Consider the following 15,994-nt stretch of genomic DNA (forward strand, 5'->3'; position numbering starts at 1 on the left):
TTCGTTATTACAGGATTATTTGCTAGACTTAGTGATTCTGTAAAATACTGTATTTGTACAAATACAAGACTTTTCCAAAATGACAAATTCTCCAATGCCCAATGCTTTCTGGCTGAGTTTTTAGAGATATTAATGGTTGGGGTGTGTATATGTGTGTGTATGTGTGTGTGTGTTTGTGTGTGTGTCTGTGTGTATGTTATATATATGTGTGGTTTCCCCTTCTTCCTACTGTGTGCCAAGAAAGTGTCGACACTTTGAACTCATTGACTGTCGACCATCACTGCAACCAGACTACAGCTAGATAAATTTTCAGATTACTAAAAAATATAAAAAACAGAATGAGCTAGTAAAGACAAAGGAAAAATAACTATAAACCGTTTACATGAAACATATTTAAGGCACAGTGCTATAAAGATTGAAAACAAAGGAGTTAACAAATCTCCAGATACATTCATATAGGAAGAAAGTGGGAGTTGATGTATTACTACCAGAGAAGGTAGTTTTCAAAATTAATAGAGCTAAACGGAATTTCAGAAAGCACTAGATTATGATAAAAGATAGAAATATATACACATTCAAATCCTGCAAGCCACACACAATTTAGCAGGAAAATAACAGGACAAAACCTATTAGAAATGCAAGGACTTGATGAAACTACAATTATTCTAGGAGATTTCAGTATACTTCTTTCATATTTGGATGTGACTGCTATAGACAAACATAAGTGAAGGGATAAAGGAGTTGTGTAATGTAATGAATAAAATAGATTCTCTGAATACATTTAGAGTCTCTTTTACCAACAGAGACTAGGACTATTTTATGATGTCTGTGTAACTATTGAATATTAATAGTTAAATGTTGATTATATGGCAACCTTAATAATCTTTTTAAAGTAGATGTTTCCCAAAATATATATGTCTATCACAATATAAGAAAATAAATGCAAATAATAAACATTATAACCAAATGCAGGTCTGCCCACTCACCATTTGCAGAGTCCAGTGACAACAGTGAGGTATGGTAGAAATAAAGTGACATTTTAACCGACACTAGTAAGGGAGAAATGAACAGATTTTCTTCCAGAGCAAGCACTTCACATTTTAGGCTAGGGAGGAGAGCTTAAAAAGAGGAACTTGTTGACGGGGGTCTGTTGCGGGGGAGTGGGGGGGACAGCGGGGGGGGAGTTGGGGAGGGATAGCATGGGGAGAAATGCCAGATATGGGTGAGGGGGAGGGAGGCAGCAAATCACACTGCCATGAATGCACCTATGCAACAACTTTGCATGTTTTTCACATGTACCCCAAAACCTAAAATGCAATAAAAAAAAAAAAAAAGAATTCTCCACCCCAGGTCCACAGAACATACATTTTTCTCAGTATCATATTACACCTATTTTGAAAGTGACTACATAATTGGAAGTAAATCACTCTTCAGCATTTGCATAGCATTTCACCGACTTAAATGAAAAATTGGTTGGCTGTTTGTTATTTTCTTCCCTTATTCCTTCCTGTCTCCGTTGTTAAGCACAATTATTGGCATAAAAGAGGTTTTTAATACCTATTTTTAGATTGCATTCTAGCCCGGGCAATAGAGCAAGACTCCTGTTCTCTCTCCTCCTTTTTCTTTCTCTTTCTTTCTTTCTCTCATAAAAAAAAAAAAGGTTGTAACAAATGTACCACATTAATGCACAATGTTAATAATAGGGGAAATTCAATGTGTATGTGTGTGGGAGGGGGTATGGGAGCCCTTTGTAATATATGCTTAACTTTGCTATAAATCTAAAACTGTTCCAAAAAATAAAATCTATTGATTCTTAAAAAGTAAAAAAAAAAAAAAAAAAAAAAAAAAAAAGAGGAACTTGCAACGGGGGGAGGCATGCGGGCAGGCTGCTGAGTACGGAGTGGAAGTGTCTTGTTCTGGTGGTTATCTCGAGCCATGCTCCACCTGGAGTGTGGGCTGGGGTCATCTCAACAATGACTGCGTTGTTCACTAACTGCCTTGAGGTAATCTCTGGACTTTTGTAGCTGAGTTTCTATGCTTGGTCTGTTTCAAGATTAGTTCCTGAAACTTCTCAGTAAGTACGTAATTACGTAGAAGCATACAGTTGGACAAATGCTCATAGTGTAAGGCAGTGCATGGTGAGAAAGGGAGGGAAATGGTGTTTCAGAGAAAGTACATTTCAAGGCTATATTTTAAGACTAAGGAGAAGAAAAACAGTTTTCTGCAGTAAGCTTCACGGTTACATCGTCAGACTAGAGGAAAAAAAAAGTTTTAAAATGTATTTTCGGGCTAGACTATTTAGTTAAACAAGGGTATTTCATTATCAGGAAACCTATGCAATCCAGTATATCAACAGATTGAAAGATGAAAATAGCATATGATTATAATCAATAAATGATGAAAATGAATTTGGTAAAATTCAGTAGCCATTTAAAAAATAAATATATATATATCGTGCCATTTCAATTAGGATACAAATTAGATTTGTAATAAAACTGAGCAAATTATATATAATTTATATAAATATATAAGTTGCCAAAAATAACTAAGAAAACTTCTCAAATAACAACAGATAAGAGAAATATAACAGCAGAAAATATCACAAAAAACTGTAAAGCCACTGTAATGAAATCAAGGGCTCATTGGCTTAGGATTAGAGATACAGAAAAGAAAATTCAGAAATAGATCCCAGGACGTACATATTTACTAAATGACAAGGCAAGCATGTCAACTGAGTGGGAAAATAAGAGATTATTTCATAAAGAGTGTTAGCACAACTAGAAATCTGGAAAAATACTGGTATTTGGAAATTAGAAAGTCCTGTAAAATATAAAACAAAAAAGAGACATTAACAATTTTGCAAGAACATCTAGAAAATTCGATATACAATATAGAGATAAGATAATTTGTGGTTTAGAACTGAAAATTTAGAATATATATGGGAAAAGAAAATAAATTGATTACATCTTCTTTAGGAAGTCAAAAGAGCACTCAGGATGTGTCAAGGATTAGTTTTTAAAAAGTGCTTTACTTATATAAATTCTTATAACAACTACATAAAGTGGTTATCATCTTTGTCTTATAGACAAGGATGTTAATACATAGGTCACATGATGGCTAGGAACTTCTCTAAAGCAAAAAAATAAAAATAAAAACAAAAAAATATTAGTGAAGTCAATAGACTAATCACAAATTTGTGGGACATTGCTTGTACCACAAAAAACAGATAGAGGGTTGTTATATCTGTAATACAAAAAGCGTGTACACATTGTTAAACTTTTAAAAAGGTGGAGAAAGCAAGTAGCATAACAGACATAAAGGACATAAATATGCACTACACAGAATAACAAATCCAAGTGGTTAGCTAATGTAAACAGAAAAGCTTGAATGTGTAAGTAATAGGGGATTTGCCAGTTAAGATAACAATGAAATATCAATTATACCTACCCAAATGTTCAATATTAATAAGAAGATTTTTTTCCCGAGTTGAGCTTTTGAAAAGTCAGATCTCATATTTGTTTACCATTAATAAATTCATAGAGAGAGATATATGCGTGCAGAATGCTCAATAGAAAACTATTGTGTAAATACATCTGGTATGTGTTTACATAGATTTGAAAACACTATCCAAAAAAAATCAGTGTAGGTAATAATTCCACAGCTATTTGTGGCAGCTTCCTTACTCTGCTGGGTGCTAGCCCAGCCACTGTACACTCACTTTGTCATTTAATCTTCTCCACAAACTTTTTAGGTAGGGACTGTTACAGCTCCCATTCTTCCTATGGTAGAACTGAAGTAGAGAGATGTTAGTGAAGTTGTCTGATGTCACACAGCTCATAAGTAAAGGACTTAGGATTTGAACACTGTTCCCTCTGACTTCTAGATGCCAAGTTGTACTTCATGATGTGATGGAAACTGCATAAAACTAAGTACTCTTTTTTAGACACCATACTCGTATATAATCTACTTTTTTTCCTGTTACTATTAAAGTTTTGATCGTATGTGGAATGTCAAAAAATAATTGTTTAATAAAAAGAGTAATCACTATAATTAAAATAGTCATTTCTATAGTGTTGATGAATATTAATTCTAAAGAGAGAGTTCCCAATGATATCTATGTTTGGCTGTCTGAAAAAAAAAAATTCCTTTCAAGTAGAATTCAGTAAGTCAATAATAAAACAAGGATTTATGTTTTTAGGTAGAATTTAAGGTTATATCAAGAAGATAAAGAGTATAAAATGACTGTAGCAGCTTCTATATTTAGTAAAACCAGAGTTTTCAAGGTCACTAACATTGAGATTACTAATATTCTGAGATTACTTTGATAACTCAGAAAAAAAACTGTTTTGTTTTAATTATAGTTTTAAAATGTTTGGTTTGCCAGAATGAAGTATCTTGGATATCACAGCAATTTTGAAAAGCCTGAATTTCCAAAATGCTAAAAATATAACATTTCTTATTTTGGACTAAATCATGTGTTGAACAAAAGTTTCTTAGGCTAATTAAAAATAATAATAAAGAAAAACCCACTGAAGAGTATGAAGAGCGGTGAGGACAAGGGCAAACAGATGAAGGCTACGCTGGAAGCAGCCTGTTCAAATCAAGAATGCCAGAGTGGCAATATAGTCACCAAGCAATTATTTCAGAGGGACATGTTTATTAGTTGTTTTAAAAATGCAGATCCAGTAATAATTTCAAGCTGTCTCCAATACAGCTTAAACTCAATAAAAATACATTATAATTTTCAAAATGCTGTGTTTTAAATAAATGCAAAAGTCACAAAGAAGAGCCCCAGGCTAAGCGTAAAAGTTACAGCTGTAGATATTAATTTACATGAAAGAGCCATCATGCTTCCTTTAGAAATAACTTGCTAGGAGAAAACACAGCACAGTCCCAGTGTTCATAAAGAAACTCAAGAATTCAGGCAGGAGGCATTGACAGCTGCAATTCATTTATTTTTCAAACGCCTGGACATGGTGTAGCATGCCTGCTAGATATGAGGTAGGCTAGTAAAAGCAAAACAAAAGCTGATGAAAGAAACAGCCAGAAGGCCTTTAACACCTTTTCACAAACCCACTGTTCAGATGTTCTTAAATTTTAAATCAAAATCGTATCAGTGGAAATTAATTTTATGTCATTAAATTATTTGAATAAATATTTCCTGTGGTGTAGCCACATCACCAAATAAAACCCTTACAAAGAGAATTTTTAAGTTTTAATTAATTATAAAAAAGAAAGAACTAATTTCATGATGCATTTGCAAAAACATTATAAAATGTGACTGCCTTAGGCCCAGTTCTTTAATTCCATTTAACAGTTATTAACTGAGATCCTACTATTTTGTAGGGCTGTAGTTGAATGTCTAATTAGAGCAAACTGTAGTCCACACCTCAAATTGTTCGATTTTGTCTTCATTCTTTTATTTAATTTTATCTTTATTTTATATATATATATATATATATTTTTTTTTTTTTTTATTGTTTTTTAGGTTCTGGGGTACATGTGAAGAACATGCAAGATTGTTGCATAGGTACATACATGGCAATGTGGTTTGCTGCCTTCCTCCCCATCACCTACATCTGACATTTCTCACCATGTTCATTCTCTCAAAGGAATTGGCTCTTCTGCTAAGAGCCTGACAAGTCTTTCTAGAAGAGCTTCCTTTAAGGGCAGGCAGGTTAACCTAGGAAGCTATGTTGGACGACTCTTTAGGTCCAAATAGTCATATATTTACATTTCAGGAATACTTCTGATGTATATTTTTAAAAAAAACTTTTAAAAATTCTAATACTATATTATTTCTTTTTTTTTTTTCTTTTCTTTTTTTTTTTTTTGAGATGGAGTTTCGCTGTTGTTACCCAGGCTGGAGTGCAATGGTGCGATCTCGGCTCACCGCAACCTCTGCCTCCTGGGTTCAGGCAATTCTGCCTCAGCCTCCTGAGTAGCTGGGATTACAGGCACGCGACACCGTGCCCAGCTAATTTTTTGTATTTTTAGTAGAGACGGGGTTTCACCATGTTGATCAGGATGGTCTCGATCTCTTGACCTCGTGATCCACCCACCTCGGCCTCCCAAAGTGCTGGGATTACAGGCGTGAGCCACCACGCCTGGCCTATATTATCTCTTATACTCTTCTTATACTCACATGTTGATAGTTGCTATTTAATTTTTGATTAATTTTTCATATCTCTTAAAAGTTCTGGAGGTATTGCTACAATATACCCACAAATATAATATGTAAAATATATTTATATATAGTATATATATATTTATATATACACACACACACATATATATATACACAAGTATATATTTTCTTACACATATTTATATATGTTTAAAAAGTTTCAGTACTTAATGAGTGGTTTTTTTTTTCTGGTATTTCTGTATTCTTAAAACCTGGATTTGAGGTAATCTTTATTTGTTCTGAAATTTCAATTGATATATTCAGCAAAATATCTGTGTGACAGATATTCTAAGGCATCGCATATATGAGAATGAATTTTGTATTCTCTCATGAATAACAACTTGGCTACATATAAAGTATTTTGTGAAGAAAAGAAAACTTAGCTTCCCCATATCTTTATTATTTCTTCTTCTCTTCATTGTTAAGTTTCTTTTTTTTTTTTTTTTTTTTTTTTTTTTTATTGCATTTTAGGTTTTGGGGTACATGTGATAAACATGCAAGGTTGTTGCTTAGGTGCATACGTGGCAGTGTGATTTGCTGCCTTCCTCCCCTTCACCCACATCCGGCATTTCTCCCCATGCTATCCCTCCCCAATTCCCCACCCCCCCGCTGTCCCCCCCACTCCCCCACAACAGACCCCCATGTATAGTGCTCCCCTCCCTGTGTCCATGTGTTCTCTTTGTTCAACACCCGCCTATGAGTGAGAACATGTGGTGTTTGATTTTGTGTTCTTGTGTCAGTTTGCTGAGAATGATGGTTTCCAGGTTCATCCATGTCCCTACAAAGGACGCGAACTCCTCGTTTTTAATGGCTGCATAATATTCCATGGTGTATATGTGCCACATTTTTCCTGTCCAGTCTATCATCGATGGGCATTTCGGTTGGTTCCAGGTCTTTGCTATTGTAAACTGTGCTGCTATGAACATTCGTGTGCATGTGTCCTTATAGTAGAACGATTTATAATCCTTTGGATATATGCCCAGCAATGGGATTGCTGGGTCAAATGGAATTTCTATTTCTAGGTCCTTGAGGAATCGCCACACTGTTTTCCACAATGGTTGAACCAATTTACACTCCCACCAACAGTGTAAAAGTGTTCCTATTTCTCCACATCCTCTCCAGCATCTGTTGTCTCCAGATTTTTTAATGATTGCCATTCTAACTGGTGTGAGATGGTATCTCAATGTAGTTTTGATTTGCATTTCTCTAATGGCCAGTGATGATGAGCATTTTTTCATATGCTTGTTGGCCTCATGTATGTCTTCTTTTGTAAAGTATCTGTTCATGTCCTTCGCCCACTTTTGAATGGGCTTGTTTGTTTTTTTCTTGTAAATCTTTTTTAGCTCGTTGTAAATTCTGGATATCAGCCCTTTGTCAGATGGGTAGGCTGCAAAAATTTTTTCCCATTCTGTTGGTTGCCGATTCACTCTATTGACTGTTTCTTTTGCTATGCAGAAGCTGTGGAGTTTGATTAGGTCCCATTTGTCTATTTTGGCTTTTGTTGCCAATGCTTTTGGTGTTTTGGTCATGAAGTCCTTGCCTACGCCTATGTCCTGAATGGTTTTGCCTAGGTTTCCTTCTAGTGTTTTTATGGTGTTAGGTCTTATGTTTAAGTCTTTAATCCATCTGGAGTCAATTTTAGTGTAAGGTGTCAGGAAGGGGTCCAGTTTCTGCTTTCTGCATATGGCTAGCCAGTTTTCCCAACACCACTTATTGAACAGGGAATCCTTTCCCCATTGCTTGTTTTTATCAGGTTTGTCAAAGATCAGGTGGTTGTAGATATGTTGTGTTGCCTCCGACGCCTCTGTTCTGTTCCATTGGTCTATATCTCTGTTTTGGTACCAGTACCATGCTGTTTTGATTACTATAGCCTTGTAGTAGAGTTTGATGTCCGGTAGTGTGATGCCTCCTGCTTTGTTCTTTTTGCTTAGAATTGACTTGGCTATGCGGGCTCTCTTTTGGTTCCATATGAAGTTTAAGGTGGTTTTTTCCAGTTCTGTGAAGAAGGTCATTGGTAGCTTGATGGGGATAGCATTGAATCTCTATATTACTTTGGGCAGTATGGCCATTTTCACGATATTAATTCTTCCTAACCATGAACATGGTATGTTTCTCCATCTGTTTGTGTCCTCTCTTATTTCGTTGAGCAGTGATTTGTAGTTCTCCTTGAAGAGGTCCTTTACATTCCTTGTTAGTTGTATTCCTAGGTATTTTATTCTCTTTGTAGCAATTGTGAATGGCAGTTCGTTCTTGATTTGGCTCTCTTTAAGTCTGTTATTGGTGTATAGGAACGCTTGTGATTTTTGCACATTGATTTTGTATCCTGAAACTTTGCTGAAGTTGCTTATCAGTTTCAGGAGCTTTTGGGCTGAGATGAGGGGGTCTTCTAGATATACAATCATGTCGTCTGCAAATAGAGACAATTTGACTTCCTCCTTTCCTAATTGAATACCCTTTATTTCTTTTTCTTGCCTGATTGCTCTGGCTAGAACTTCCAGTACTATATTGAATAGGAGTGGTGAGAGAGGGCATCCTTGCCTAGTGCCAGATTTCAAAGGGAATGCTTCCAGTTTTTGCCCGTTCAGTATGATATTGGCTGTCGGTTTGTCATAAATAGCTTTTATTATTTTGAGATACGTTCCATCGATACCTAGTTTATTGAGGGTTTTTAGCATAAAGGGCTGTTGAATTTTGTCGAAGGCCTTCTCTGCATCAATTGAGATAATCATGCGGTTTTTGTCTTTGGTTCTGTTTATGTGGTGAATTACATTTATAGACTTGCGTATATTGAACCAGCCTTGCATCCCCGGGATGAATCCTACTTGATCATGGTGGATAAGCTTTTTGATGTGCTGTTGTAATCGGCTTGCCATTATTTTATTGAAGATTTTTGCATCTATGTTCATCATGGATATTGGCCTGTAGTTTTCTTTTCTTGTTGAGTCTCTGCCAGGTTTTGGTATTAGGATGATGTTGGTCTCATAAAATGATTTGGGAAGGATTCCCTCTTTTTGGATTATTTGGAATAGTTTCAGTATGAATGGTATCAGTTCCTCTTTGTATGTCTGGTAGAATTCGGCTGTGAACCCATCTGGACCTGGGCTTTTTTTGGGTGGTAGGCTCTTAATTGCTGCCTCGACTTCAGACTTTGTTATTGGTCTATTCAGGGTTTCGACTTCTTCCTGGTTTAGGCTTGGCAGGAGGCAGCTGTCCAGGAATTTATCCATTTCCTCCAGGTTTTCTAATTTATGTGCATAGAGTTGTTTGTAATAATCTCTGATGATGGTTTGAATTTCTGTGGAATCTGTGGTGATATCCCCTTTGTCATTTTTTATTGCATCTATTTGATTATTCTCTCTTTTCTTTTTTATAAGTCTGGCTAGTGGTCTGTCTATTTTGTTGATCTTTTCAAAAAACCAGCTCCTGGATTTATTGATTTTTTGAAGGGTTTTTCGTGTCTCTATCTCCTTCAATTCTGCTTTGATCTTAGTTATTTCTTGTCTTCTGCTAGGTTTTGAGTTTTTTTGATCTTGCTCCTCTAGCTCTTTCAATTTTGACGATAGGGTGTCAATTTTAGATCTCTCCTTGCTTCTCATGTGGGCACTTATTGCTATATATTTTCCTCTAGAGACTGCTTTAAATGTGTCCCAGAGATTCTGGTATGTGGTGTCTTCATTCTCGTTGGTTTCGAAGAACGTCTTTATTTCTGCCTTCATTTCATTGTTTATCCAGTCAACATTCAGGAGAAAGTTGTTCATTTTCCATGAGGCTGTGCGGTTCTGGGTTGGTTTCTGAATTCTGAGTTCTAACTTGATTGCACTGTGGTCTGAGAGACTGTTTGTTATGGTTTCCGTTCTTTTGCATTTGCTGAGGAGTGATTTACTTCCAATTATGTGGTCAATTTTAGAGTAGGTGTGATGTGGTGCTGAGAAGAATGTATATTCTGTGGATTTGGGGTGGAGAGTTCTGTAAATGTCTATTAGGTTTGCTTGTTCCAGGTATGAGTTCAAGTCCTGGATATCCTTGTTAATTTTCTGTCTCGTTGATCTGTCTAATATTGACAATGGTGTGTTGAAGTCTCCCACTATTATTGTGTGGGAATCTAAGTCTTTTTGTAAGTCTTTAAGAACTTGCCTTATGTATCTGGGTGCTCCTGTATTAGGTGCATATATATTTAGGATCGTTAGCTCTTCTTGCTGCATTGATCCTTTTACCATTATGTAATGTCCTTCTTTGTCTCTTTTGATCTTTGTTGCTTTAAAGTCTATTTTATCAGAGATGAGAATTGCAACTCCTGCTTTTTTTTGCTCTCCATTTGCTTGGTAAATCTTCCTCCATCCCTTTATTTTGAGCCTTTGTGTATCCTTGCATGCGAGATGGGTTTCCTGGATACAGCACACTGATGGGTTTTGGCTTTTTATCCAATTTGCCAGTCTGTGTCTTTTGATTGGGGCATTTAGTCCGTTTACATTTAGGATTAATATTGTTATGTGTGAATTCAATCCTGTCATTTTGGTGCTAGGTGGCTGTTTTGCCCTTTGGTTGATGCAGATTCTTCATTGTGTTGATGCTCTTTACCTTTTCGTGTGTTTTTGGAGTGGCTGGTCCTGGTTGTTCTTTTCTATGTGTAGTGCCTCCTTCAGGAGCTCTTGTAGAGCTGGTCTGGTGGTGATGAACTCTCTGAGTTCTTGCTTGTTCACAAAGGATTTTATTTTTCCTTCACTTATGAAGCTTAGTTTGGCTGGATACGAAATTCTGGGTTGAAAGTTCTTTTCCTTAAGGATGTTGAATATCGGCCCCCACTCTCTTCTGGCCTGTAGGGTTTCTGCTGAGAGATCTGCAGTGAGTCTGATGGGCTTCCCTTTGTGGGTAACCCGACCTTTCTCTCTGGCTGCCCTTAGTATTTTCTCCTTCATTTCAACCCTGGTGAATCTGATGATTATGTGTCTTGGGGTTGCTCTTCTAGAGGAGTATCTTTGTGGTGTTCTCTGTATTTCCTGGACTTGAATCTCGGCCTGCCTTGTTAGGTTGGGGAAGTTTTCCTGGATAATATCCTGAAGAGTATTTTCCAGCTTGGATGCATTCTCTTCGTCACATTCAGGTACACCTATCAAACGTAGATTAGGTCTTTTCACATAGTCCCATATTTCTTGTTGACTTTGTTCATTCCTTTTTACCCTGTTTTCTCTAATCTTGCCTTCTCGTTTTATTTCATTGAGTTGATCTTCGACCTCTGATATCCTTTCTTCTGCTTGGTCAATTCGGCTGTTGAAACTTGTGCATGCTTCACGAAGTTCTCGTGTTGTGTTTTTCAGCTCCATCAATTCGCTCATATTCCTCTCTAAGTTGTCCATTCTTGTTAGCATTTCGTCAAGTCTTTTTTCAAGGTTCTTAGTTTCTTTGCATTGGGTTAGAACATGTTCTTTTAGCTCACGGAAGTTTCTTATTATCCACTTTCTGAAAGCTGATTCTGTCATTTCATCGCACTCATTCTCCATCCAGTCTTGTTCCCTTGCTGGTGAGGAGTTGTGATCCCTTGTAGGAGGAGAAGTGTTCTGGTTTTGGGTGTTTTCATTCTTTTTGCGCTGGTTTCTTCCCATCTTTGTGGATTTATCCACCTGTTGACTTTGTAGTTGTTGTCTTTCTGATTTTGGTAATTTTAAGTCTGCTGTGGCAGAACTCATAAACCCCCTGCTCTTCCCCCCAGGTGTTCTGTCCCAGGGAGTTACGGTTTTATGATGTTCCCCTGTGCGGTTGCTGTTTTCCCTGCCCACAAGGTGGCAGCCTAGTCACACTCAGGTTGCAGAGGCTTCGCTAAGCTGCTGTGGGCTCCACCCAGCTTCCGTGTGAACTTCTGGGTGTAGTTAGAACTGCTTCCGATATGTTGGCCCGCCCCTGTAGTGACGGAGTCTCTGTAGTGGCGGATTGCCTTGGTAGAGAACAGCAGGGTGCCTATGGAGAACGCCCCTCCTCCACAGAGCTGGACCGTCCCGGTTTCAGTTGTGTTTCAGGTCTTCTTGCTGGGTAAGAGGGGACACCGTCTCATCTGATCTGCCTCCGGAGCCGCTGCGTTGGCTAAAGCCGCGGCTCTGAGATTCGTGGCGCTGGCCTGGCTCCCCGTTTCAGCTCCCCTTGCTGGCTTATAGGGGACTCAGACTCTCTCACTTTGTACAGTGAGCCGTTGCCTCAGGGTGCCGGCCCAGCGGCTGCGCCGTTCAAGCCAGTAGCGCCAGCGGCGCTGGCGACCCGTGTGGCTTCTCTGCGTGTGAATCTCCTGGTCTGTGGGCAGTAAAAATCAGTCTGGAAATACGGCGTCCACTCACCCTCTGTGCTTTCTCTCGGAGCTGCATTCCCGAGTTCCTCCTAAGCGGCCATCTTGGATCTCCACTCCATTGTTAAGTTTCTTAAATACACGTGAGTTACATACCTCCCTCTCCCTTCTCATTGCCCCAAATCTGCTTTGTTTTTTCACTCTTTTTTTTTTGAGATGGAGTTTCGCTGTTGTTACCCAGGCTGGAGTGCAATGGTGCGATCTCGGCTCACTGCAACCTCCGCCTTCTGGGTTCAGGCAATTCTCCTGCCTCAGCCTCCTGAGTAGCTGGGATTACAGCCACACGCCACCATGCCCAGCTAATTTTTGTATTTTTAGTAGAGACGGGGTTTCACCGTGTTGACCAGGGTGGTCTCGATCTCTTGACCTCGTGATCCACCCGCCTCGGCCTCCCAAAGTGCTGGGATTACAGGCGTGAGCCACCATGCCCGGCCTGTTTTTTTACTCTTCCATGGAGCCTGCAATCTTGATCATCACAAATGATCTCTCATTAGCAAATTTCCTTCCTGTTTGTTCAAGCATTGTTATCCTTATATATCTCAAGTTTTATGTGTTCATATTTCAATAATCACATCCATTTGGATGATCACTATTATGCCAAATTCAACTTGTAAAATGCAGATATCTTTACTTCTCAAAACAAATATTCTTTTCTCTACTAATGATACAAGCACCTTTCAATTACCCAGGATTAAGCCTGAATTATTCTATGCTATATGCCCCATCACAACAAATCCTTTATCAAGACCTGCTGCAAAAATCATCTTTTGAAAGTGTTCATTCCCCCATTCCAATAATATATAGATCAGGCTCTAAATCACTTCAGGCACAGAGTTTGAAAATATCCCTGAGCAAGTGTTTTAGCTCTACTTTCTCTCTAGCACTTTAATATGAATTCACATATGACTAAACTGCATAAAATTTTATTCAAAATAATTTGTTTTGGGAAAAACCTGCCCTGGCTTCTAATTTGCTATAAAATAATACAGTCAAAGATTCCTTATCTGGAAACAAGAAACTCATCAGAATCTGAGTTTAACCTACCTCACCAAGTGGATCTTTCAGTTCTTCCCTTTCCCACAAGTCTAGTCTATTCTTCTCACTTCACAGTGTCGTAGACACTGTATGTTAGCCTGTTTATTATGGTGCTTTTTAGATCTGGTAAATTTCTAAATTTATTTGAAGTTTATTGACTTTTAACACGTGATGTAGTTTGGCTCTGTGTCTCCACCCAAATCTCATCTCAAATTATAATCCCTATAATGTCCATTTGTCTAGGGAGGAAAGAGGTGGGAGGCTACTGACTGGATCATGGACGCGGTTTCCCTCATGCTGTTCTCTTGATAGTGAGTGAGTTCTCATGACAGCTGATCATTTTATAAAGCAGATTTCCCTGCTGTTGCTCTTACTCTGTCTCTGGCCTGCCACCATGTAGGGCATGCCTGCTTCCCTTTCCGTCATAATTGTAAGTTTCCTGAGGCCTCTCCAGCCGTGGAGAACTGTGAGTCAATTAAACCTCCTTTGTTTGTATATTACCCAGTCTCAGGTAGGATCTTTATAGCAGTGTAAAAACGGACGAATATAACACACAGTTGAATTCCCACATTGTTTATAAAGCTTTTCCTAACCACTTTACTTCATGGTGAAACAATCTGACACACTACATTGCATTAGCGATTATTCTACTTATTTGGTGCTTAAAACACAGAGTTTTGTGATTTTAGTAGCATATGTATATGCATGAATACATTGATGATGTATATGTTGCACATATTATTACATTGTTTATATAATTTAATATCATAAACATGTTTTAAGCTTCTTTAGGAAAGTGCTGTGTATCAAATGTCTACATAGCTATCATTATTAGAACAGAGCCTTGCCCATAGTTAATGCTAAATATATGCCTGCTTATAAATACACTAAAATATACAAAAAGTGAAAACTTGAGGCTATCAGACAGTATAGTTGATAAATTTGGAAGAAGAACGGTTTATGAATGGCCCTCTAAGATGCAAGAACAACATATAAGGAAGAAATTCCTTGAATTTCTATCAACATAAATCCTAATCTTATGGGAAATAATTCCAGAAAGTTTAGGGTTTTTATCTTTTATATTGACTAATTTCAGAAGGAGGAAAAGTTTCTAAATTCCCTCAGGTGAATTTGAAAAAATAAATTAGGTGTTTTTTTTTTTGAGGCAATTGATTCTAGTTTCAATAAATAAAACTGATTTTAAAAGTTATGCTGATTATTCTTAGTATTGTGGTTGTGAGTACATCTTAGAGTGACCTCTTTTAAGGTCACTGAGAGATTTGCCATTATTGCTGGAGCTTCTGTCTCTGGGGGTAATTTTGAAACTCGGACACATACATACACACACAAACACACACATTATATATATATATATATACACATATAAATATAATGTGCATATACTATAAAAATTTAGACCTGGAAAGAGCCTCACACATCTTGTGTTCCAGTACATACAATACTGAGGAACATAAATACATCACCTTCAGTAGAAAATTAAGTTCTATTTGCTCATTGGGTTATATTTTAACAAAACTTTTTGAGGCTTAACAGATTTGCTGGAATAACCAGGCCACTGATGAATGAAGAAGAGCATGCATCTAAACCACTCTTAAGTGTGTCTTCCCCACACTGCCACCTATGGAAACAAGGTGCTACATGTTTTTAAGTCTTCCTACTCCACAGGACATGGTATAATGTAGAGTACTCCCAATAATTATGTTTTAGTAAAACAAGATTCTCAAGAGTGCTGAATCCAAATTTGTAAACTTTTCCCACCTACATTAGTCGGGGAACATCCACTCAGTATGAACCATTTTCTATAAAAGTTATTGAAGGGCTTCTTTAGTTGAGGGTTGTAAGTCAAGAGCAACATAAAATTTTAAAATGTTTTAACTATTATTTTTGATTCAGGAGTACATGCGTAGGTTTGTTATACAGGCAAATTGCAATATCATGGTGGTTTGGAGTACGGATTGCTTCATCACCCAGGTAATTAGCATGGTACCCAATGGGTAGTTTTTCTATCCTCATGCTCCTCCCTTCCTTCATCCTCAGGCAGGCCCTGGTGTGTGTTGTTCCCTTCTTTGTGTCCATGGGTATTCAGTGTTTAGCTCCCACTTATAAGTGAGAACATTCAGTATTTGGATTTCTGTTACTGCATTAGTTTGCTTCAGATAACGCCCCCCAACTCCAGCCATGTTGCTGCAAAGGATGTGATCTCATTCTTTCATATGGCTGCACAGTTTTCATGTGTATAAGTACCACATTTTCTTTATCCAGTCTGGCATTTAGGTTGATAACAGCAAAGCATATTTTCATGAAAGAAAACAAATTTTGTGTGTGTGTGTGTGTGTGTGTGTGTGTATAAACTTTTTTTTTTTTTTTTGAGACAAAGTCGCACTCTGTCACTGGGCTGGAGTGGAGTGCAGTGGTGCAAT

This window comes from Aotus nancymaae, unplaced genomic scaffold (assembly GCF_030222135.1).
Source record: "Aotus nancymaae isolate 86718 unplaced genomic scaffold, 86718_ANA_hifiasm-v0.15.2.pri h1tg000002l, whole genome shotgun sequence".
NCBI classification, from domain to species: domain Eukaryota; kingdom Metazoa; phylum Chordata; class Mammalia; order Primates; family Aotidae; genus Aotus; species Aotus nancymaae.